The following is a 24881-nucleotide window of genomic DNA, read 5'->3' as shown; positions in this document are numbered from 1 at the left end:
GGCTGGTCGCCGCAAGGGGCCTGGTAGGAGTTTTTCCATTTGGCTAATTGGCTGGTTTTGTGAGCCACTTGGTTTTTTCGCCTACCTCGTAGCAAATCGTCACAACTCCCTCGGTTTTGGCGGTAGGCATTGGCCGGGGTATTATCATGCAGATGAGGTTGGGGGGGAGGAACGCCATCACCTCCCCCAATGCTTGAAGGGTAGTTCGTTAAAGGACTCCGAGGGGCGACGCCTCGTCCGAAACCTACGGAGGCTAGGGCCTAAAGCGCGCCCCCGAGCGGTAACCCCTTGGGGAGCGCCTAGGGATATGCATCTCGGGTGGCTCCCCCTGTTGGTGTTTAACCCTTCCTGGTCAGACCGGATAGTCGGTTAGGGCCAATGCCTAAAGCCAATACCCTTCTTTCCTGTAATCAATAAAGTTGTGGCCATTTTCGCCCATTAACCTAAAACTCTGTGTCCGTTGTCTTCATTTATTCCACCTGTGGGGGGGGAGGGAATAGCCACACAATGGGTGATTGGCTGATAGGTGTGGTAAACCTGTTGACGACTGTTAACGACTGCAATTGGTCTTACAGGAAAAAGCAAGGGGTGAGATGGCTAAAAATAGCTTTATCATGTATAATGAGATAAGAATCCAATGTCTCTATTCAGAGCAGGTCTCTCCATGGTTTTAACTTACTTTTAACTTGCAATTGGTCTTACAGGAAAAAGCAAGTTAAAAGTAAGTTAAAACCATGGAGAGACCTTTTGTCAAGAGATAGTGTAGGTAACAACGGGCAGCGTTGTGATCTTATGGCGTTCAAACCAGCAATCTCTGGATCTAGTGCCCTGATGATGGTGAGGTAATCAAGACTGTGCAGTGAGGGAAAAATAAAGAGTGCTGCTCTTGGATGCCCTAGGATGGCTCCTCCTCTTTCTAATCCAGATAGCTCCCATGGTTATCCCTGCACTGTGCTTAAACATTCCCAGGCCAGGCTTCGCTTCTTGCCCAAGGAATTTACTTAGCATCATAGAATTGTAGAGTTGGAAGGGACCACAGGGGTTATCTAAGTGACCCCCTGCAATGCAGGAATCTTTTGCCCAATTTGGAGCTCGAACCCACAACCCTTATATTAAGAGTTTCATGCTGTGCTGACTGACACAGTTCACTTGCCTGGTATATTCCCAGCTCCCTTGGATGAGCTTTCTGGCTCCTCCTGGCTTTTGCTGTCATTTTTTCCATGGTACTGATCACCATTTCAAGGCTTCATTCCCAGTTCCACAGCTCAGTTTCTTCAATTCCTCTTCCTTCCACCTTGGCTGTCCCGCAGCTCTGCCCTAGCTCAGCTCTCTCTTCTTTTGGAACTGGCATCTCCATTCCTCTGACAGCAGGAGATGCTTCCCTACAGAGAGCTGCTGGCATTGTCTGATTGTTTATTTTGGTTATTAAAACATTTATATCCCTCTGTATCATTAAAAAATATATCACAGAGGTTTACAACAATTTAAAAACATGAAACAAAATAATAAAAAGTTAAAAGCAAGTTAAAAGCAAAAAGAAATTAAAAACTAACATCAATACACAGTCTTAATTGACTGCATAGGTCTGGCGGAACAGAATAGTTCAGCAGGCGATTAAAAGTTGGCACAGAAGGCACTTCCTGCATTGTTGCTCTTCCTCGACCAGTGATGTCCGGTTTGTCTTCTGAGGACTCCATGCTACCAGCTCAAGACGAGGCAGCACACAACATAGTTGGATTCAACATAGAATTAAGATGATCTTCAGCACACTGATTTCTCCTTCAATGGAATGTTTCCTCACTCTCCTCCCACTGTGCCCACAATCTGTTCTGGGTGATGCAAGGTATGTGAGAGATGAGGAAGGGGGAAATCCTGTTACACTAATGTTAATCCTTGCACTAGTGCAATAATTTAGTTGAATATAGCCCAAACCTTTTAAAAAACAGAAGAAGTACCTGCCATCTACAGCAACAGTCAATCTTTTAGGTTGTACTAAAGCACATATTCATTTAACTGCAATTGTGAGGTTACTCTCAGGACTTCTCTGGAACTGTTTAGAAATCTTTGAAACCAGCAAATCTTCAGATCAGCTGTTCCCCCATCTCTTCTTGAAATAATGGTGACAGGAAGACAGTTTTTTTTAAGGCCAGTTTTTAATGTTGTAAATCTCTTCATTTCAGCACTATTTTGCTTAAATACAGAAAGCATTTTAGTGCTCATTAAAAGACTGATCTTAAAGAGTTGATAAAATGGTAGCTGCCAGAGAGTTAATATGGAAGGTGTGCCCGATGTGGCTATAGACTTGCTCGCTGGATATGTCACTGCACAGGTCTCAACCACACCTCTAGGAAATAATGGAAAAAGCAATGCGAAGGGGACCTACACCTGCAGAGTTAGTGCCACCGTTCAAAAAAGCTAGATTTTCTGTAGTCTGAAAAGACAAAAGAACCCTGGGGAAAGCGCTGGATAACAACAGCATGCAGATGCTCCATAAAATCAAAATGAACAAAGTATGGCTATTCCAAGTTTAATACCTAGTGTATCTCTGGTGACTCACCACTGATATAGGCCAGGAATGGAGTGCCTGTAGCCCTCCAGATGCTGTTTGCTTCCAGCTCCCATCAGCCCCAGTCAGCATGATGAATGGTCAGGAATTCAGGCAGCTGCAGGCCAGTAACATCTTGAGAATCACAGGTTCCTGGCAAAGGCAAAACAGTTTTGGTTGGGGCTGGGTGTCTTCTCTACTCATGACTGTCAGCAGACTGTCAGATTGTGTAGTTGGTGGCATTGGGGTGGGGGTGGGGGCTGCTGAGAAATATGTGAGAGAAACAAGAATAACCCAAGTGCAAAGCACACTCACAACACCTTCAGACATTTTCCACTCGGCTAAGAAATGCCCTGGCTTGGCTGCAGCATGGTGACCAGGTGTTATTCAAGAAGTGAAAGGTCTGTTGTCTCGCACCTTTAGGATGCAGTTGCTTCTGTTGCAGAAGCAGAACTGACACCTCACAGAGGAAACCCTCAGGGCGTGGGCTCAGGCTTACCGCAGTAGCAGCATTTAGCAACCGTGGAACCCTCTAACCCACAGCTTGGTGTCATATCTGACCTCGTGCGCGCACGAGGTGCAGACACACAGAGACACACCAGGGCTTCTGGAAGAGAAGCAAACATTGTATAGTTATGAGAGGTTACGTTTTCCTTCCAATTTATGTGCAAGCTCACTGCCAGCACTGCCAAGATGGGACAGCCCTTGAAGGAAGAGAGTGGTTCTTACTATTCACTTCCTTTCTGTTTCATACAGCAACTGTGACCCTTTCATTACAGTGCCTGTAGAAACTCTAGATCAGTAGTGACCAATCTTTCCAGTCAGCATGCACTAAATAAAGTCCAGAGTATAAGGTGGTGGCACTCTTAAATCAAATATGTTACCTACATTCTCCCCCTGTATATGGTACATTTTCATTTCTGGTCTAGTGAGCTACGGAGCAGGTAGTTCAGCAACGCAGCCAGGAGAGGAAGGTGGCAGGTTCTCTTGTTCCCATTCAGGCTTGTAAATCTCTCGCTGCCTATGCCATCCCTCATCTGCTGTGATCAGCAGGCTTCCATCTTCATTTCACAACAGCAGGGGTGAAGGATGGCCAAGAGATCCTGTAGAGCAGGAGCAGCTAACACGTGACTTTTCAGATGTTGTTGGACTATGACTCCCATCATCCCTGACTGCTGGTCCTGCTGGCTGGGGCTGATGGGATTTGGAGTCCAACAACATCCAGAGGGCCACAAGTTAGCTACTTCTCAAGCAGAGGGGGAAAGCAGCTGGTGTAGCATATTCTAAACTGCACTTATAGTCTCTATATGTGGGTGGGACCTGATCATTTGGAAATAATCACATGCCGCATTAATCAATTCTGACATAAGGAAAAACAGCTGGCATATTGTTGCATCTCTGCCAACTGTATTTTAGTAGTTCAGCAATTCCATCTCGCTATGTACGCTTGTTGCTTCATGTTTTGTCTGTCCCAAATATGAGCCCAATGCTGTTCTTCCAATGTGCTTCATTTGCTGGTACTGTTTTGAAACTCTGAAATAGATCGTGTGGGAGCCAGATATGCTGACATATCAATACCACCATGTGACTTATACAACCTGCTTCCCTGTCCGCTCTGATCAGCTCTTCTCTAACTTAACATAAGGCAAATGCAACTTTCCCTCCCAGACAAATGTTGGGCATTTTTCCAGGGTCAGGATAACCTGATTGCAGGCTACTTTCCAAATTGTAGGTTCATAATAATGTCCTTGCATTTTTTCTCTGCTCAGGTGAATGCTGATCACTCCACACACACACACGTGTGCAATGTCTTGTGGTTGTTTACATGGATTGTAATTCAGAGATGTCTAATCTCTGCACCTCTGTTATCCAAAGAGCAGGCAGGCGCCTGTTCGTGTATTTTGCCAGGCAAACTGGCTGTCTCATGAATGTTTAAACTCTATAATAAAGTTGCAGAGATCAGGTTTCCACATGTCAAGGCTCCTGCTTGAAGGGAAGAAGGAGCAGGCCAGTTTAAAAAACAAGGCTCTAGGATCCTCCACGTGGCTCTCATCCTCCCTTTTACTATGTTGTCCCTGGGCTCAGTGGGAAAAGGAGTACTGCAACCTGCACTTCCATTGATTGCTTTCAAAATAACATTCAAGAAGGCTCACGATCTTTTATTTGCCAGGAAGGTTGCATTGTGGCCAAGATTGAGGGTATGTGCATCAACAGGCCACTAGGTGGAGACGAGAGTTTAAGTTACCGTTAAGTGGAAAGAACTTTGAGGTCCTTGCCAGTACTGTACGGAACCAAATGAAACAAGATCGGTTGGGGAGGTTTTTTTTAACATAGAAGAGGTTTCTTTTGCAAGATGGAACTAATGATTTTCATTCAGTGGTCTAGAGAGCCAGTGTGATCTGGTGGAGAATGTGTTAGGCTTGGACTGGGCTTCATATATGGCTGTCCAGGTGTCAGTGGCGGGCTCTGCTAGGGCACTGCGACCCTGCAAGAATGCCGAGTGCTGACACCACATCACAGAAATGCCCAGATACACATATCCCTTTGTGTCCCGTGTTTGCTGCTTAGTATGTGGCATACTGGCTGCACAATACAATGCCAAATATATCTCCTCTTTATTCTCTTCCAGGGCCAAGCATATTTCCCCCCTTGTCACTTTCTGATGGGAAATGGAGCATTCTCCTAGATCATGTGAAAAAGCACCTTCCGCACACTTCCCTATTGTGGAGGCACTGGAGCAGAACGCTTTACTCAGTCTTCGTTATGCAAATGTCACATGATCACTCTTTTTTGGTTTTGGACTAGTAAAACCTTACTTCCTCCCAATTTCAACTTCCAGTCTGTGGTCACACCGTGTTAGCATTTGGCAATAGTCTGGCTCACTTTTTAAATGACTTTTATGCTGTAGTTATCTGTACAGTGGTACCTCAGGTTACAGATGCTTCAGGTTACAGACTCTGCTAACCCAGAAATAGTACCTCGGGTTAAGAACTTTGCTTCACGATGAGAACAGAAATTGCATGGCGGTGGCACGGCGGCAGCGGGAGGTCCCATTAGCTAAAGTGGTACCTCAGGTTAAGAACAGTTTGAGGTTAAGAACGGACCTTCAGAACGAATTAAGTTCTTAACCCGAGGTACCACTGTACTTGTCCCAAATGGTTGGTAGATTTGGATTTGGCTCCCACCACTCTCAAGCATCCTTTCTGAATTTCCCCTGGTCCTGCTGCATAAAATACCAACCTCTCATCTAAAACTATCTCTTTGCTTTCCTTTGACTCCATCTGATAATTCATCCTGAGCTTCCTCTCCCAAAGGCACAGGTGCTCTGAGGACCAAGTGAGATGTATCATTTGGGATTTTGTGGTTGAATCTCCCACAGTTTGCAAAGGCAGCTGAGGGTAATGGCACTGCTGAATTGAACCAGGGTTGTGGCATTGGGGAGGGGGGAAATAACTCTCCCCACCATGCCAATTTCATGATCTGAATTTCTCCCCCCATCCTAGTGGCTATTTGCTCTGGGAGGAAAACATGCAGGTGTTCTTTTTCCCCATAGAGCAAAACACGTAAGGTATCCCCTTCTTAATTCAGTGCCTATTTTCCCAGCCACCACTGAACCCAGCCATCACTGAACCCAGAAAGTCCTCTCCTCTCCTAGTTGTCTGGATTTTAATTTTTCTCCTGATGTCCAAAGTCACTACCCTTTTAGCTTCCACCATTAGGTCAGGCCAGGGTTGAAAATGAAATACCCTTATTCAGGGGTGTGGGTGGGTGCTGTTCCTACAGTTGAAGAAGTTCTTCTGACTCTAAAAGGGGATGTTGTGGCTTTTCTCTGCAAGGAGATCTTCCACGACATGCCCACCAGGCAGACAAGGCTGAAATAGCATGACCAACAGATTTGTAAAACGAATGCTGGGAATGTACAAGGCTTTTAGGGAAAACCCTGGCTTCCAGTGATTCTCTGAAAGTGCTTTCCAAGTCTAGGCCTGTGGTGGACTTTCCATAAAAGATGCAAGAGCAGCACACAGCCAACACTTGTCTCAGGGTTGAACTCCGAATAATGAGTTCAAGAGAACAAAGTTGTGGCATAAACCCTTCCAACATAAATTATAGCAAATAATGTTGGCGATATTTAATGTCCCATAGAATCTCCATATATAATACCACTTTCCCAAGTGGCTGAGCCCATGGTTCAGTGCTACTCTCTGCTGAGGGCCAAAGAAAGCTGTATGTTCCTTCCTTCTTCTTGCTGTGGCCCCCACCCCTTCATGGATTGGAGAAAAATATTTGCCACATTGGTTGAATTTAAAAGGCATGGAACCCACTAGCCCACCCTGTTCTGTTCTGTGTCCTCACAGGCCTCCCTTCCGCCCCCTATACTTTTCATCCCTGGAAGGGAAGACACAGTCAGATGATGGGTCCTGTGTAGTTTCTACCTTGGTCAAATGTTCCTTTTGCAGTTTCTCTACCAGGGAAGCCCATCACCTTCTTGGAAGCTGAGTGGCAAAGGCCTACCGGCAAAGGGGATCAGGTGCGGATTTCTAAACATTGCCTAGTGACGTACATGTGCAAATGGCCCCAAACTGATACGAAGGCAGAATTCTAGGTCTTACCTGAGGGCTTATCCACACTTCTGCTCTTTCCAGGCATGGCCCATGCTTTAAAGCTTCATGCCCAAGCACACTCACCCTTTTTGTCCCAAGCTTTCCCTGTGAAAACTCACTCTTTCAACTTAAAATGTCAATCCATGGAAAACCTGAATCGAGAGCATAAAAGTTTTCCAGATCATCATTTAAATTTGTATACTGCCCTATGTCCATAGATTTCAGGGTAGTTCACAATGTAATTATCACACATACCCAAACCAAGCAGCAACGTGTAGGAAGTTAATCATTCTTTCTGCACAGATTATTTACATGAGCAAGCCATTCCAACCATGCCCCTACCTGTTCTACATCTGATGTCACAACTGATGTCAGGTATGGGGTAGGTGGGTGTGGTTGGGGAAAACAGCCTGATGAGCCCAACAGGGAGCCCTGGTAGATCAAATTTGGCCCAGGGGTGGGACTGCAGTTCTCCATTCTTTACCATGGGGCAAGCCTGAGCTTCAGCATCTCCCTATGCTATGAATGTAATGTCGCAGCAGGCCTGTGAAGTTCAATTCAAGCAGATTCTTATACACTTTCTCATATCAGGGAATCTGAAGCGTAGAAGCCTTTCATTATAGAAATTCTTGCTTAGCTGTAACAAAACAGCTCTTTGGAGATCAGTCTAAGAGGACAATGGCAAAGTACAGACTTGGTAAATGCAAAAAAATGCTCTGCTTTTTTCTTAATGTATTTTTATTAAAGATTTTCTTGATTTACAAAGGTATGTGTAATGTCTCTCTCTCGTATTCCCCCCCCCACACACACACACATACAGGTTAGCCATATTGATTTGTATGCTGTTGGTGGATTTTTGTCATTGTCTTGTTGGGCTGTGTGTGTGATAAACGGGAACCATACCGGGGTGAAGACATCTTTTTCTATTTGTCCCCATGACAGTTTCAGTTTATTGGTTAATTTTTCTAGTAAGGCTGTTTCCCATACTGTTTGGAACCACTGATCCATAGATGCTCTGCTTTTGAAGAATACCAAGCCAACTCTGGAACCAGTACTTGCCCAGTGGAAAGCTTTGAGAAATGCTACACAGGGAGGGACTGTGCCAAAAATAAAGGGATTGGGCTCCTTAGGAATGCCAGTTTAGCTGGGCATCTAAATAGCTCACCTTTATTACTGGTATTATTGAACCCACAGCAGAATAGCTAAGTGACTTGTTGGCTACTTTTGAATATAGAGCAGTAGGACTTACAGTATTTTTGCTGGAAGGCTCAAGGCAAGAATGTGGAGTGAGATGTCATAGTTTATTCAGAATCCCCTTGGATAAAACTTCACTTTAACCAAACAATTTGATTTAATAACATAATATACACTGTAGCCAATTTAAATTATCAAGAAAGCCTGGTCTAACTTCTGAACTGGCCCAGCTACTAAATGGGCAGGTAGCTTCTCTTACATGCTGCAGCAATAAAAAAAGGTAAAGGTAAAGGACCCCTGGACGGTTAAGTCCAGTCAAAGGGGTTGCAGCGCTCATCTCGTTTTCAGGCTGAGGGAGCCAGTGTTTGTCCACAGACAGCATTTCCAGGTCATGTGGGTAGCATGACTAAACTGCTTCTAGTGCAACTGAACACTGTGACAGAAACCAGAGTGCACGGAAACACCGTTTACCTTCCCGCCACAGCGGTACCTATTAATCTACTTGCACTGGCGTGCTATCAAACTGCTAGGTAGGCAGGAGCTGGGACAGAGCAACAGGAGCTCACCCCGTTGAGTGGATTCGAACCGCTAACCTTCTGATTGGCAAGCCCAAGAGGCTCATTGGTTTAGACCACAGCACCACCCACATCCCTATTGCTGCAGCTGGGTCTTGAACCAGTAGCCACTCTTTCTACCTTCTTGGAAGATGAACAGCATCAAGCTTGTAGGGCTCCACCAGCTAACTTCAGCGGAAGGCCCAGAGCACAGGAGTTGGCTATAGCTAGGCATTTATAAATATTTTCCCTTGGCCTAAAATGCATCAGGATGTTGGCTGGGGTGAAACAAAGGACAATATAGATTGCCCATTCAGGAAGAGAAAGGATGGCAGGAAGGCACATGGAGGGCCTTGGGCTGCAACAAAAGGTCAAACTTGACCACTTTAGGCATTTTCTACCATTTAACCCTGAACTCCCCAACTCTCTGTTAACATCTAGGATAAATGATAATTGGATAGGTTCAGGCTGGCATCTCTTATAGAGAAGAGTCAATTGCATCTGCCTATTAGCTAACTTATAGCGGGTGGCGCTGTGGTCTAAACCAGGATGGCGGTTCAAATCCCCACGACGAGGTGAGCGCCCGTGTAGGAGTGCAAATATCCAGAGTGTGGGGTCAGGTGGGATTACTATGAGGAATTATAAAATATGCATCAAGCCATTGTGTCCACAATGAATGCATTGGGTTGACTGGGTTTGATACATTGACAATAGTTTCTGATCAAATCCCACAACCCTCTGCATCTCTGGCCATTTTCTCTACTGCCCATCTCTCTTGCTTCACAAGTCACGTACACAGCCCAGTTGCTCGCCAGGCAGGCTCCTGGGTCATCAAAGACAGTGGGCAGCTTCTTTGATGTAGCTTTTCTGATATGTTAATCTTAGGATGTTAATCTTAGGGCCAGGAAACAAATCTCACATGAAGGTGGTACTGATCGCTGTCCTCCTGGCCATCCTTCTTATAATGTATATTGCTTGTTTATCACCTCCAGGGATGCCAGATGTACTCCTTTGTAGTTCTGTTCTTTGTTTACCCCATGCTTAATTAGTTTTGGTAGTTTAACTTTCTCCCCATGTGGGGTTTGTTGAAATGCTTAGAAGAGATCTGATTGGTTCTTACGAACACTCTGTAAAAAGTTCTTTTGTGAATAAAACGACCTGGGCTGAGGGGTAGAGAGAGAGAGACAGAGATTATTATACGCACCCTTCCCAGAGTCTTGCTGATTCAAGCCTCTGTGTGTATTCTTATTAATCAGAGTTCAATCCTTCCTTTACTTTGTGAATGCCTCACGCCCGTTGTTCGGTCCCAGCTCCTGCCCACCTAGCAGTTCGAAAGCACATCAAGTGCAAGTAGATAAATAGGTACTGCTCCGGCGGGAAGGTAAACAGCATTTCTGTGTGCTGCTCTAGTTCACCAGAAGCAGTTTAGTCATGACGCGGAAGCTGTCTGTGGACAAACACCGGCTCCCTCGGCCAGTAAAGCGAGATGAGCTCGCAACCCCAGAGTCATCCGTGACTGGACCTAACGGTCGGGGGTACCTTTATTATTAGCTAACTAGAAGGTTGTACTATGGGTTGGCTGGGGGTAACCCATGTTCTAGAAACACTAATCAAACTGGTTTAAAAAACAACAACCGGTAAGGCAATTGCTTTTTGAACAGTAGGTTTTGAAAAGTATGCTCAGTGTGGGTATTCCTGATCAAGCTGGACAAAATTATTATTGTGATGTCATAGTTTGGAAGAAACCTCCATGCGCTGAACTTGGGCTTGGCTTTGTTTCCATCTTCAGCAGAGAATAAGAACAGGGGAATTTATCACAAAGGAGGAAGCGTTTGCAAAACAAGAACTGAAAATGATACCCATGGGTTTTTCTCAACCAAAACTTGATGTATTGATAGATGCAGCCTTATAGGTGTGCATCTCATGAGAAAGGCCATCTGGGTTTAGGAATTCATGGTCTCAGAGCAATGTAGGTTTAGATGCTCCTCCTGCTATTCCTGCACCTCAGTTCTCAGACATACATGCATACACTTACTTTGTCACTCACATTTGATCTTCAGACACAGGAAAAGGTTTACTCCTTCTTCTTGCTCATCTTTTCTTTATTGGTTTAGCCCCATAATTGTCTAGAAGATCATGGGCTCTTCCAAATGATCTGTTTATTGAGCATTCATCCTGATTTGTAAGAAAGCTTACGTGGAAATTAGACAATGTCTGGTCTTTATTGAGCATTCATTCAGATTTGTTTGCAGGGAGGTTATATGAAAATGAGCTTTCATCCTAAATATACAGCGGTACCTCTGGTTACGAACTTAATTCGTTCTGGAGGTCTGTTCTGAACCTGAAACCGTTCTTAACCTGAGGTACCACTTTAGCTAAAGGGGCCTCCTGCTGTCACTGCACCACCGGTGCATGATTTCTGTTCTCATCCTGAGGTAAAATTCTTAACCTGAGGTACTACTTCCGGGTTAGCAGAGTCTGTAACCCGAAGTGTTTGTAACCCGAGGTGTTTGTAACCAGAGGTTCCACTGTATTCTTATTTGTTTGCACAGTTGTTATATCTGTCTTCCCATTAATCATTTGTTCCTCCCACACTTTTCAATGCATTCCCCATCACTTTTGTGGTTAATAAAGGTCCATTTAAAAAAGGGGGGGGGGATTTGTCGCGGCAGAGCAATTTAATCCACTTTATTTGCACAAATCTACATTTCTGGAATGTACTTCTATCTGTCCTGCAAGAAAAAAACCTGACAGTCTGTAGGTGACTTCTTTTTTCTTCCCTTCTTCAGTTATTTTCCCTGTTTTTTGCTTCTGGCTCTTTTCCTACTGTGCTCTAGATCGTTCTCCACTCACTTTCCCCAACCACTGTGGCATCAATGTAGTCACAAACAAGACACACACACACACACCAGGGTTTCCATCTAGGCATGGACTGATGCAGCTTTTCAAAGGGCTTCCCTCCTTCAGAATTGTCCCACTGTGAGTTTGGTGAACCAGTCATAGTTTCCTTTGGAAACAGCACTCCGATTCCTGCTGTGATGGTTCCAGGAGGCTGAGTCAGGGCAGCCAAAGCAAGCAGATGAGTCTCCTTATTTATGTAACTTTCCTGAGATCCCACAGAGCAAAAAGATGCCACTGCCATGAAATTCATGGTCCCATCGGTGCCTGCAGCTTAAATAAATAAATGATTTCTAAGGGTGTCAGCTTGAAATCTAGATGTTCATTATATATGAGTGAGGGAAGAGGCTGAACAATTAACTATAAAATGATGGTGACAGCTTGGCATCATAAATGGCAAAGTGAAAGAGTTGATGAACAGAGTACTGTATCTTAACCTGAATCAGGGTGAAAGAACCTATCAAGGAAAGAAGGGAGAAGAGAGGGACTTGTTTCCTGACAGAAAAGCTGTATGATATGCACAAATTCAACTGGCGCAGCTTTGGCCTGAATGGAAAGGAACTTCTGCCTGCCAGCTGGTTATTAAGCACAGAGCTTCTATCAAGAAAAAGGTGGCGATCACCTGGGATAGGTGCAGGGGTTACAGATAAGGGTACAGGCTTTTTGCAGCAGGTAGCAAGTAGCAGAAGTAAACAGCGTGGGAAATATGTACAGTTGCAGCGAGAAATGGGGACACGTTGTACTTTACTGTCAGGTCTTTGGTGAGTGGTTTAATTAATGCTCCTTGCCTCACAATTAGAACATAGAGTTTCCCTAAGGGCTGTTTCTGAGCAACCCCAGAGTCTCTCAACCAGGTTCTTTCCTCAAACAGGATTTGCCATCCAGGCCACTAAACAGGAAAGGGCCTGTGCTTATATACAGTACAATAGCTTATTATAAAGAAACCAGTTTCTAGCTGGCAGCTGAAGTTTGTGAGGAACATGGCGCTTGTGATCTGATATATTGATATTAGTGGGTGAACTTTTTTATTTGTTTTCATTTTATTTTGATCGCTTGCAAATTACATCAGGACTTCCTTAAGGGGAAGCAAAGTTACATCTGCTTCAATAAGTGGAAGAGCAGGACCAATAGTTCTTTTCTGATCAGTTGGCAACAATGATCATCGGAGAGGAAAATAATGTTTTATGAGCTCATGGGCTCTCTCTGTTATAGCTCTGTTCAAACATATGCACGGTAAGCGAAGGTGCTAAAGGATCATGCCCACTGAAGTTGACAATAAAAACAGGTTCCAAGACAAAGTCCTGATAAGTTTGTGTCAATGTCATCAACCTCTTTAGGGTTGCCATGTGTCCTCTTTTTCCACGACATGTCCTCTTTTTCAGGGGTAAAAATTCTGTTTTTAAATTTGCCAAAATGTCTTTGTGGATGAGACATAGACATAACTGGTGGCTGAAGATTTGCTTTCCTCTTCTCTTCTTCTGCCACTCTCAGCAATATATCACTGCTTCTATAGCCTACATATAGTAGGGCTATTTAAAATGAGAGTTGTTATAGCATTCTCTTTTTTGCTCTTCAAAATATGGCAACCCTACTTATCCCCAACTAGTGAGGTCTGAGGGCAAATTCATACCATACATTTACAGCATATCCAACACACATTATAGCACATGGCTTCCCACAAAGAATTCTGGGGAACTGTAGTTATTCCCTTAACAAGCTATAATTCTCAGGATTCTTTGTGGGAAGCCCATGTGCTTTAAATGTGCCATGGATGTGCATTTGTATGGATCTGCCCTAAGTTTGTGTAACTGGAACGTTTCCTCACATTCATCTCTTCTTTCATCGATAAGGCTTAAATCATTTCAATGAGATCTCTCTGTAGTGTAAATGCAAAACATACACTGAACAGATGGCACATTCAGTTTTTAAATCACTTCCTTCCACTGTCTATCCAATGTGATATATATATATATATATATATATATATATATATATATAGCGGTCTATAGACCCACAAAACAGTTTCAAAACAAGATACAGTTAAGGCAACCAAACAACAGGCAAAAGAGACCAAGGTAGTCATTTTGTTACGTCTAGATAGAGCATGATGGTCTTTTTTTATTGCGACCTCCGAAAGAAACTTTGCCATGGTTAGTGTAATATCATTTGACCTATCCTCCAACGTTAAAGCATTAACACATGGCAGAAAATTGCATGGGGGTGGTCAGTGGCACTTTTTATATCACTGATGACAGTTTCCTGGATTTAACTTAGCCTGGGCATAATGAATACTGGAGAAAAACATAGGTGAAAGGGATGGACTCCCTGCTTTGCCACAGTGAAACATCTTCCTTGCCAACCGTCTACCAAGAGAGATGTTAAACTTTGGGTTGCCTGTTTTGCAGTGCCCAGGCATACTGCTCTGAGAGGATAAGAGGCACCGAGCACTTCTATGCAACCTGTCTGTTGACCATTCATCCTTATTTGTTTGCTGGGCGTTTAGACTTAGGCGGCAGTTGGCTATTTTAATGAGTATTTGTTCTGATTTGTTTTTGGGGAGGTCAGATGACATTGCTGATCACATCCAGGCCATACATGTAAAGTACTCTTTAACAATCGCAGAGGATCCTGGGAAGTGTCATTGGTTAAGGGTGCTGGGAACAATAGTAGGTCTGTGAGGTCAGCATCCTTAACAAGTGACACTTCCCAGGGTTCTCCATAAAGTGGAATAAAAGGTAAAGGTAAAGGGACCCCTGACCACTAGGTCCAGTTGTGGCCGACTCTGGGGTTGCGGCGCTCATCTCGCTTTATTGGCTGAGGGAGCCGGCGTACAACTTCCGGGTCATGTGGCCAGCATGACTAAGCCGCTTCTTGCGAACCAGAGCAGAGCACGGAAATGCCGTTTACCTTCCCATCGGAGCAGTACCTATTTATCTACTTGCACTTTGACATGCTTCCGAACTGCTAGGTTGGCAGAAGCAGGGACCGAGCAACGGGAGCTCACCCTGTCGCGGGGATTCGAACTGCCGACCTTCTGATCGGCAAGTCCTAGGCTCTGTGGTTTAACCCACAGCACCACCCATGTCCCTTTAAAGCAGAATAAGAGTGCTTTAAATGTATCCTGATTGGATTATAGGCATCTGTTTGCCGGGCAGTTCAGTGATGTGTCAAGTCAAGTGTCACACCACACTCCTCGGTGCATTTTTGCCTCACTTTCCTTATGGCAAAACATCTGATCTTTTGGGGAAGCAGGTTTGCCATACTAATCCTCCCTCATCAGCTATAATTGTGCAACCTGAATTTGCTGGTACGGGATTCAATTCCACTGGAAAGTAGTGATTGTCTGGTCATGCCCTCCCTTCAGACATGCTGATAACCAGTTTTTGATAAAGGTGTCACATGAAGGAGGGATGGCGGAAATACAGGTATTTCCCACATCAGTCCTAAAATTATGTTTATTTATATGTGTGCAGATTGGGCAGGGAGAGGTCCCCGGAGGTGTGTTTATAAGTTAAGTCCTACACCAAGCAGTTGCTTTGGTAGCAGTCTTAAGCTAACTGCGCAGCTTGCAACCGGGGTGGGGGTGGGGTGGTAGCCATCAGAGGGTCGCTTGAAGCAGTGGCACTTGTGTTTGAGGCTTCTAGCCCTGCCTACCCAACGGTAGTGTAATGGTTCTAGGTGTTGCTCGTGCGTAAACCGGTGCCACACCTGGCTGGGTTGCCTGAGTGAACCTTTTCTGTCCGGACAGCCACTCACCCGTGGCTGTCTCAATCGCTGGCAGAATCCGTCAGTGGGCGTTTCTTGAACTTCTTCCAGCAAAGAAGCTCTTTGACGCCTAGTCTCCTCCTACTCTCCCTGCGTGGAAGCCTTCTGCGCAAGGAGGGTGTAGGCAGTGGAGGACCCTTACTCTCCCCGCTGGTCCCTGGCAAGGAGTCATGGGACCGCCTCGCCGATTCCCCCATCTGCCCCCCTTCTCCACTGGTGCTATGCTGATTCTCTTCCCCAGATGATGGGCTGCCTCTCCCCATCCCGGGACGCTCTCTGGGACCCCTCCGGAGCCCACTCTCTCCCTCCGGCCCTGATGGCAGTTCCCTGACAGGTAGGAAGGCAGTGTAGTGCACAGCACTGGTAGCAGCAGCCCGCACGACTCTTCCCAGGATTCTCTATAAAGGTAGTGGCCGTGGGCTTGCGACAATCATCAGGCGCAAGCGGAACCAGGGAAGCAGTTTCAGCCTAGCAGCAATGAGTTCCTAAAGTCACTTCCCCAGACTTTATATGTGTTTGTGCAGAATACAGAATAGCGGGGAGCATGTGTGTCTTGCAACTCTCTTTGGGCTCATCTATACTTCCTTTTGTGCTGCGCTTTCTAGGCACAGGTCTGGGATTTCTAGTTCTGTGTCTGAACGCGGGGTTTTATTGTCCCATTGCTTCCTCTGGGAAAACCTGCAGAAAACCCGTTTCAGTGGGTAAACAGTGGGTTTTCCTGGGGGAAGTGGTGGGACAAAAGAGGGGGAAAACACTCAGACATGGACCCAGAAATCCCAGACCGGTGCCTAAAAATCTTGGCACAGAAGGAACCGTGAGTGAGTTTTTTGTTTTTCTTTCTGATCTGCCTTTGTGATCTGTTTTGGGTTTTTTAGTTGTGTGCACTTGTGTATTAAGCCACACACTTGCTGGCTTGTTTGGGCAGGATATTCTTCATCGTCAGGAAATTATGCAACTGTAAAAAATTCCTCAAAGAATTCTGGGCACTGTGGTTTGTTAAGGGCTGCTGGGAACTAAAACTCTGAGAAGGGTAAACTACAGAGCCCAGAATCCTTTGAGGGGAATAATGTGCTTTAAAAGTATAGTGTATACACACAGACTTAATCTCAACTTCAGTGCTCCCTGCATGAAAATTATCATTTTATTATTTTTTAAGTTATTAAATTTATATACCGCCCTATACCCAGAGGTCTCAGGGCAGTTCACAGAAAAGATAAACATAAAAACCACAATATACGTAATAAAAATAAAAAGAACAACCCAATAACACACCCCCAAGTAAACCAATGTTTTCTATAATGCCTTACACATTCTTAATTCCATAATATTATGTTGCCCGTATATGTAAGTTCGCTGCGTACATTATAGCCACTATGGCCAATGGTCAAGGATGATGGGAGGTAGTCCAGCAATTTCTGAAGAGCCATAAGTTCTCTGCCCCTCCAAAGCTGGCGTTCCTTGCTTGAGTTACACACACTTTTAGTTCTTGCTTTGGGCTTGTGATTTGATCTAGATTGTGTCAAGTTGATCTGTGTGTTAACAGTCTTGCTCAGTGGCCAGTGACATGTTTAATTGTATTAGAGAAGAACAGAGCCTATTCTGTGGGCTTTTGCCTCCTCACCTCCTTGGACCCTGGACCTGCCCCTTGCCAAGAGTTGGCAATCACATTCCAGCCATTTCGAAATTCTTTTAACTCTTCTCTTACAGAAAATCTCATGAGCAGGATTCCTGCAATGCAGTGATTCACATACGCCCTCACCCGAAGCTGGAAGCGATGACTTTACCACCTCCAGGAAAAGCGCACAAGATGGGAGGATAGGGCTGTGGCCATTCATTATCCTTTCAGGCATGCAGGAACCAGATGGCAGAAGGTAGCTAATGGCTACATCTTGGAGCCCTGCCAGGGGTGTGGTTCCTGGAGCTGGAAGAAAATTCACCCCTAGGGAGAAGGGAACTTGACCTCTTCTTATAAACACCACTGTGCTCCTAAGGAGCCTGGGTCTGCTTGGACACATTGGCTTTAACAAAGAAAGCTAGTTTTGCATGCTTTCTGAAGGGGGCATAGGGATAGGAAGAGAAAGGCAGCTGTTTGGGGGAGAGACAGGGTTTGCCATTGCACCAAATCATCCAAGTCAGTGATGCAGAATGTTAAAGTACATGCACAAGGCAACCTCCCATAGTGATGACATATAATGACTATCATCCTGAGAGGTGATCGGTTTCACTCTGACTAATAAAGAGGGCCACTTACAAGCCTTATCCCTGTGCCAGGGCCAAAGGCTGCGTACATTTCATATGTTGAAAGCACATGGCTTCCCGCAAAGAATCCTAAGAACCAGTTTGTTAAGGATGCCATAAATTGTAGCTCTGTGAAAGGTAAACCAGTTCCCAGGATTCTTTGCAGGAAGCCACATGCTTTCCATGTGCCTTAAATGCATGGTATGTACACAGCCAAAGAGAGGATAAACCTTTTACATGCACGATAAATAATTTTGACCCCCTGTAAGAATGAAGCCCCCGGGGTAAATTCAAACTGCTGCAGATAGGGATGTGGGCAAAGCTAACAAATACTGTGACAGCAGCAAGCTGCCTGATCTTGTGACACGGAACGTTTCTGAAAGCGAATATTCTGCTCTAATATTAGGTGGGCAAATATTAGCATGTGGTACACAAGGTGTGGTAGCTGGTGTGTGTCTTTAGAGAAGTCAGAATACAAGTGCAAAGTGGAGAAATCAGCTTTTTGTGCTGCAGTGATCCAGAAGAAGCTGGGACTTTGAGACAAGAAGGCCACCTTTTTTTTTTTTTTTTTTTGCAAAGGCTACAGTAACATGAGAGTGACAAGTAGAAACGGAGAGGTTCTCTTTCCAAATGAAAGTTCCTTGAAGGCCGTGTGTGTGTGTGTGAGTGAGTGTGTGTGTGTGTGTGTGTGTGCGTGCGTGCATGCATGTGTGCATTTGTGGGAAGCAAAGTGAGCTAGTCCAGGTCTAAGGCATAACTGTTTGTATATCGCCTCTAAGACCCAAGGCCATATGTGCAAGGCCTGTTCCAGGAAACGACTGAGGGAAGCCAGGCTTCCGAGTTCCCGACAACAGCTTCAATAACAGCAAATCAATGGGGGCCTGATCCCAAGCAGAACAAGACCTCCCTGTTCCCTGGTCATCGCTTTCCTGATATTTTCGCTATGCTGGAAAAGAGGACTTAATATACAAAGGACTTTTCCAGAAACGGCGTGTTTGCTTTTTGCATTATGCAAAGTTGTTTTGTTACTCTTTTGTTCTGGGAGGGGAGGTTTCCTAGATGCCTTTCTTCAGGGTAATGCCTGTGTTGCAAGGGTATCACATTTTTTCCCAGCACTCAAGTGACCCTTGAGCCGTCAGAAAGTGCTTTGCACTGTGCTTTTTGCAAGTGAACACATTATATTATTTTCTCCGACAAAGAGCTATTGATTCTTGACATTTGTTAGGAATGATATTACCAACGTTGTTGTATTAAATGAATAATATTGTACCTTTTATTGCTCTCTACTATATTTGAAACAATTTTAACTAACTCAGCACTCAAGCCTCATTATTTTGTTGTGGGGAAATGAAGTCCCCTTCCCAGGCAATGAGGCCATTTTGACTGCCAGGAAGTGGCATTGTTAGCAGTTATAGGTACTTATTGTATAGTACTTATGAAACCATCACTAACATTGAGTAGTACAAGTCCTGTGCCCCTGCCTTAACAGCAGCAGATAAACTGTGGGAATGTCACTCATATCAACCTCCCTACATTTTCTGAGCTCCGCAGATGGGGTCTTGAATCTCTGGGTGCGTCTAGGCAACCTGTTCGTTGGGCATTCACCTGATTGGTTTGTAGACCAATTTGTGAGGAGGTTTGCATTTCACTCTCATTCTCCTTACTGCAAAAAGTCCTACTTTGTGGGGAAAGCAGGTTTGTTGTGTGTGATTGAATCCCACCTGAAAATAGCAACAGTCTGGAAATGCCCTCTGTTTGAGGGCATATTAGCTACTGAGTTTTCACAGCAGCGGTGCCACCGTCTCTTTGGAATGGCTTTCCACCAGACCAGCTCTCTCTCTGCTTTCTGAAAATGAGTTAAAACATTTTTATTTCATTAGGCACTGGTGGGTGAATTTTTTTGCTGTTTTAATTGTGCTGGTAGTTATTTTCTCTGCTTCTATTTCTTGTTTGTAGTTTCAAGTGGCCTGCAATTGCTATTTAGTTGTGCAGTTCTTTTATTGAAATTTATGTATGATTTGCTTTAAAAACAGCACCCCACTATTCGTATACACCCTCCTCCTCCTCCTCCTCCTTTTTAAAAATAGCTTTTTAAAGATTTCCCCCTTAGCATTAGAGCACATACTTGACTTTTACTTTCTTTACCTGTCAGAGCATAGCTTTACCTTTTTGTGTTATGTGAAGAGAGAACACCCCAGTTTGGATACTGAGTGGTCAGTGCCACCATAAACATAGTAATAATCAGTGCTTTTTTCTGGGGGACGCAGCGGTACACATACCCCTAAACATTTTGTGAATTTAATGGCCTCATTGAAGGGCAGTATTTCAATATGAGTGGGAAAATGAGAGTACCCCTAAACATTTTTTAAGAAAAAAAGTACTAGTAATAATACAGGGTGAGTCTTTTAAAAGAGGCCTAGTGGAAGATGTGTACTCTGTATCCACGGGGCCTCTTTTAAAGGACTCACACTGTATTAACTTTTTGTTCACATAGGGCTTGTCCACACTTCTGCTTGTCCTGTGCCCAGAAAATATGGGTCCAAGTGGTTTGCCCCATCTCTTTCCCAGGGAAAACTCACTCTTTGCTGCCCAATCACAGCAAACGTCAATCTGCTGAAAAGCCCATTGAGGTTTGCCCCGATTCAGTGGTAAAGAGTGGGTTTTCCCTAGGGGAAAGCAGTGGGACAAGTGGAAGTATGGAGAAGCCCTTACATGGTGAGGTGAGGGGGGAAACCCTGAGCTCCTCCAGGCTTCCTTTTCTACCACATCTCTAGGCACAGGTCCACACTTTAAAGCTCTGTGTCAAAATGCGTTTCCCCCTCCCCGGCTCTTTCTCCATGAAAACCCCCCCACTTTACCGCTGAATTGGAGCAAACTGCAGTTTGTGGAAAACCCGAATGGCCGGCTTTAAAGTGTGGACCTGTGCCTACAAAGCATGGGGGGGGGGAAAGTTAAGTGTGGGTGAGCTCTCTGAGGGGCTCTTAATTCTGTTCCAAATACCCACTGCTCATGGGCACAACACACTCCAGGGTCATCGGCTGATGAGGAGTCGGATGTTGGTGTCAAACTGCAACACACCTGAGCAGAGGTGAGGTCAGAAACCTCCTGTGGTGCAGAACGGCAAACGTTGGCTCAACTTCCTTCAGCCTCCGTATTGGGATTTGTAGCCCAACCCGCCAGGCATAATGGGAGTTGTATTCCAGCAACATCTGTAGGGTACCAGACTGGGGAAGACTGCTCCCTCTGCACCAGAATTCGCTGCAGACTCATTGCTGAGGGAGGCCACAGCAATAAGAAGGGGGAGCTTTTGCTAATCCTAGTGAAACAGGAGGGAAAAGCTTGGCTTGGGCCTTGTTTGCTGAGCAGTGCCTGCCACATTGCGCCTGGCACTTGCCACAGGCTCCAGTGCAGTGGTGCTACAACCGTGCCCCTGGCAGCCGCCTGCTGTCTTTTTCTTCCTCTGTTCAACGTAATTTGCTGGCCTGTGCTTGTGACTCACCTTCCCCCTTCTTACCCCACCAGTCTCCTCTGGAGAGGTTTACACAAACCTTGTTTGAAGAACAAATTAGTCACGATTCTCAGCAGGGCTACCCGGGATTGATTCAACAACAAATCCATGGGCATAAAAGGCGTTGTGTGTGTTTTTGTTTGTGTGTGTGTGTGTGTGTGTGTGTGTGTGTGAAAGAGAGAGGGAATGCCACATATCTGCTTGCTTTCTCCTTCTGGTTCTATCTAAACTGTACACACACACACACACACACACACACTTATGCATGTTTCTCTTGCCAGAATTCAGAAAAGCTGGGATGTTTAATTTTTAGGAAAAGTGATGCTTACAACCCACCTGGTTTGCAAACCTTAGGGTAGGAGTGGGGATGCACTCTGCACCTTCTCAGAGGCACTTCCATTTATTTTTACCTTATGCGTTCCAGAACTGACACTAAAAACGGATGCCAGGGCTGAGTCTGGGTGAGCCCCAAATTAAGCTCTTGGGAGAGGACCCTTGCTCGTTGGCAAGGTTTGTATGCAGAAGGTGCAGGGTTTAATCTCCAGCGCTTCCAGGTAGCAGATGTTTTCTGTCTGAAACCTTGGAACGCTGCCATCAATGTAGACAATACTAAGCTGGGTGGACCAAAGGTATAAAAGCAGCTTCCTAGGTTCTTTACTAAACTCTGGTTGACCCTTCTAGGAAAAAGAAAAAGAAAAAAAGACTGAGATGAAAGTCCCACAGCATTTCAAGGATGCTGTGTTGGGAGCCAGAGGAGAAGTAGTGAAGTGTGTTCTGCCAGGGCTCACATAGACACCAGTGCAGGATGGCTGTGTCCACAGTGATCCCCATTTCAGAAAATAAGTAAATATTCAGTAAAAAACACAGTAAAAAAATAAGTAAATATTCACCAAAGGAGCCCCAAAGCAAAATTCTAGTTGAACTAAGTCACCTGATAAAAAGAAAAGGTTAAGGTTGTGAGAGCATGCAATAGTTTCCCAGTTCATTTGCCCCAGGCAGCTGGATCTGGTGTGGTTTGGACCATCCTTGTATCTTCCACAAGGCAGCCTTTGCCAACTTGGTGCCCTCCAAATGTTTAGGACTATAGGTGTGCTGGCTGGGGCTGATGGGAGTTGTAGTCCAAAACATCTGGAGGGCACCAGGTTGAGAAAGGCTGACATAAGACAGAAGCCATTGAAACTGGCATGCTATTTAACAGGAAGTTGAGTGAAGCCATGACCCCGGCCCCCGGCTGTGTCCTTCTTGCTGGCTCAGAAAATCCCCCACTGTTTCCCCTGAATTAAGTAAGTGATGTGAGGGCAAACTCAAACTTCACAGCAGCAACATGGGTGATACCAAAAATAGGCATTGGAAGCCCAGGAGGTAAATCCACATCCACAATCTTTACATCTTGTCTTCCCACCAGTAAAATTAGTATAATAGTGACCTGCAATATGCCCGAGGCAGTTTGCATAGAAGCAATAAAACAATGAAGTGCTTACTGGAACTGTGAAAGGGGAAAGCCGAAGGGGCCTTTCTGTCAGCTCTGGTACCTTTGGATAAAAGTAAACAAAGGGGGGCCCCTAGAAGAAAAATGGAATGTAGTTCCCTCAGTCCAAGGTAGTAATTTGAGAACTGCATGATACAAATCACTGTAGTATACTGGATTTATGGGTGTGTACATGGATGATGGATATGCACGTGCAGATTATAAAATGGGTGTGTTATGGTTGTGTACAGACTGACGGGAAGCTGGCCCCACAGAAGAGTTGTGTAAGCTCCTGCAGCCTCCACTCCACCTCCCTGTTACTGGCTCCATGCTGCCCTATAGGCAGATGGGAGGGAAGGAGTCACAACGGCGTCTTGCTCAACCTGAATGGAATCAGAGCAAACTTGTTCTGGACGTGTGCCAAGCTGGAGAAACCAAGAGCCGGGAAGAAGTGGGGGAAGGGATGCTACAGCATTGCCTAGGAAGCCAGAGCTGGGTGATGAAGCCTGATGTGACAGAGGTGGCTGCTTTGGCAGGGGCTGTTGCTTCCCATCTGCTAGGAGGCCATTCCAACTGGGGGCCTGGAGATCTGGAGGCTTTGCATTCTGTGGTGTCGCCCTTGCCCACTTCTTTCTTAAGCCCCTCTATCTAACGCTAGGGTTGCTTTTGTCTTGATACCCACAAGCGCTTTGCATCCATCCACTTGCAAAGACATAGGGGGCATAGGAAGCATTCTTATACAGAGTCTGACCCTTGCTCCATGAAACTCACCACCTGACTGGCAATGGCTTTCCAGGGTTTCAGAGAAGAAGACTTTCCCACCCTGCCTGGAGACACCCTGCCTGGAGACACTGGGACCACCCTCCCCCCACATGCAGACCAGATGCTCTGCCACTAAGCTATGGCCCTTCCCCCTGCTGAAGGTGGCATGAGGCATCTCCACGTGAACAGAAAGCGCTAGTAAAGGCGTAACAGCATGTGAAGAAAAACCCACACAACTCTTTGCATCCAGGCAGGCCAAGGAAGCTGGGCCCAATACAGTGTTACCTCGGGTTACAGACGCGTCAGGTTATATACGCTTCAGGTTACAGACTCTGCTAACCCAGAAATAGTACCTCGGGTTAAGAACTTTGCTTCAGGATGAGAACAGAAATTGTGCTCCGGCTGCGCGGCAGCAGCAGGAGGCCCCATTAGCTAAAGTGGTGCTTCAGGTTAAGAACAGTTTCAGGTTAAGAACGGACCTCCGGAACGAATAAAGTACTTAACCCGAGGTTCCACTGTATACATAATCCAGGTGTAGCCTCAATCCGTGAAGGGGTTGGGGTGGGTAGACTGCACTGACTCAAAAACAGAAACCTAGAGCAGTCGTGTGAATTTACCTTTGTAATTGCTGTTCTGTGCATGTGTTGGTGGCAATGTTTCATGAGCGCTGGGCAGGGCTCTAGTGCCAGAGAAACCGCAAACATCTGAACAGTTCTCCCCAAGGTGCAAGGGGCAGATCAGAGATTTAAAGTGGTGTCTCTTTGAAATGGGCATGTGAGTTTGGCTCAAGGTCACATTTCTTGGTGTCTGCCCTCCCGGGCAGTTTTCCCGGACTATACCAGATAGATAAACGAGATAAAGTTGAAATATCTTCTTGTTCCTGTTGTTCCTTTCCTTTCCTTTCCGAAGAGACATTAGCCCTACCAAAAAAAGGCACTTTCTAAGAAGCTCTGTAAAATTTGGCAGACAGTGCTGCTGTGTTGGATACCAAGACACGTGTGTGTGTGTGTGTATGTGTGTGAGAGAGAGAGAGAGAGAGAGAGAGAGAGAGAGGCACTATGTGTGCTGCAGTCAGGCTGCAAGGGTTAAAATGCAAAATCAGAATCATGCAAAGGCTGGGATCCTATAATGAGCAGGAACATATTCTGAGGCGATAACTGCAACTGAGCTTTCACTGTGCCTTCCTCCAGCCTGGACTTTTGAAGTTTGGCATTTCATTTGCCAAAGACTCTCTGTCCCATAAGAGTTTCCTTTTAATTTTTTCTAATGTTACATTTCATCCCATAATAGACTCCTTTGTATTTACAGAATAGCTGCACCACAAACACATTCAGCTACCTTTCATATC

General features: G+C 45.3%; 1 protein-coding gene and 1 long non-coding RNA gene across 3 annotated transcripts in view; one reads left to right on the top strand and one right to left on the bottom strand.

Moving 5' to 3' along the window:
- Nucleotides 1-24881, top strand: part of PGS1 (phosphatidylglycerophosphate synthase 1) — a 126711-nt gene that overhangs the window by 19855 nt on the left and 81975 nt on the right. The gene's annotated exons all lie outside the window — the stretch shown is intronic.
- The window catches only part of LOC307210132, a 46360-nt gene continuing 23068 nt past the window's right edge, over nucleotides 1590-24881 (bottom strand). For both annotated transcript variants that reach the window (XR_013835853.1, XR_013835854.1), the window contains 2 exons: nucleotides 2558-2698; nucleotides 1590-2431 (listed from right to left, as the gene is read on the bottom strand). This is a non-coding gene — a long non-coding RNA (uncharacterized lncRNA). The remainder of the gene's footprint in view (nucleotides 2432-2557; nucleotides 2699-24881) is intronic.

This window comes from Podarcis cretensis, assembly GCF_951804945.1.
Source record: "Podarcis cretensis genome assembly, chromosome: 2".
NCBI lineage: Eukaryota > Metazoa > Chordata > Lepidosauria > Squamata > Lacertidae > Podarcis > Podarcis cretensis.
The sequence above is the reverse complement of the archived record's forward strand: the minus strand, read 5'-3'. Positions and strand labels throughout refer to the sequence as shown.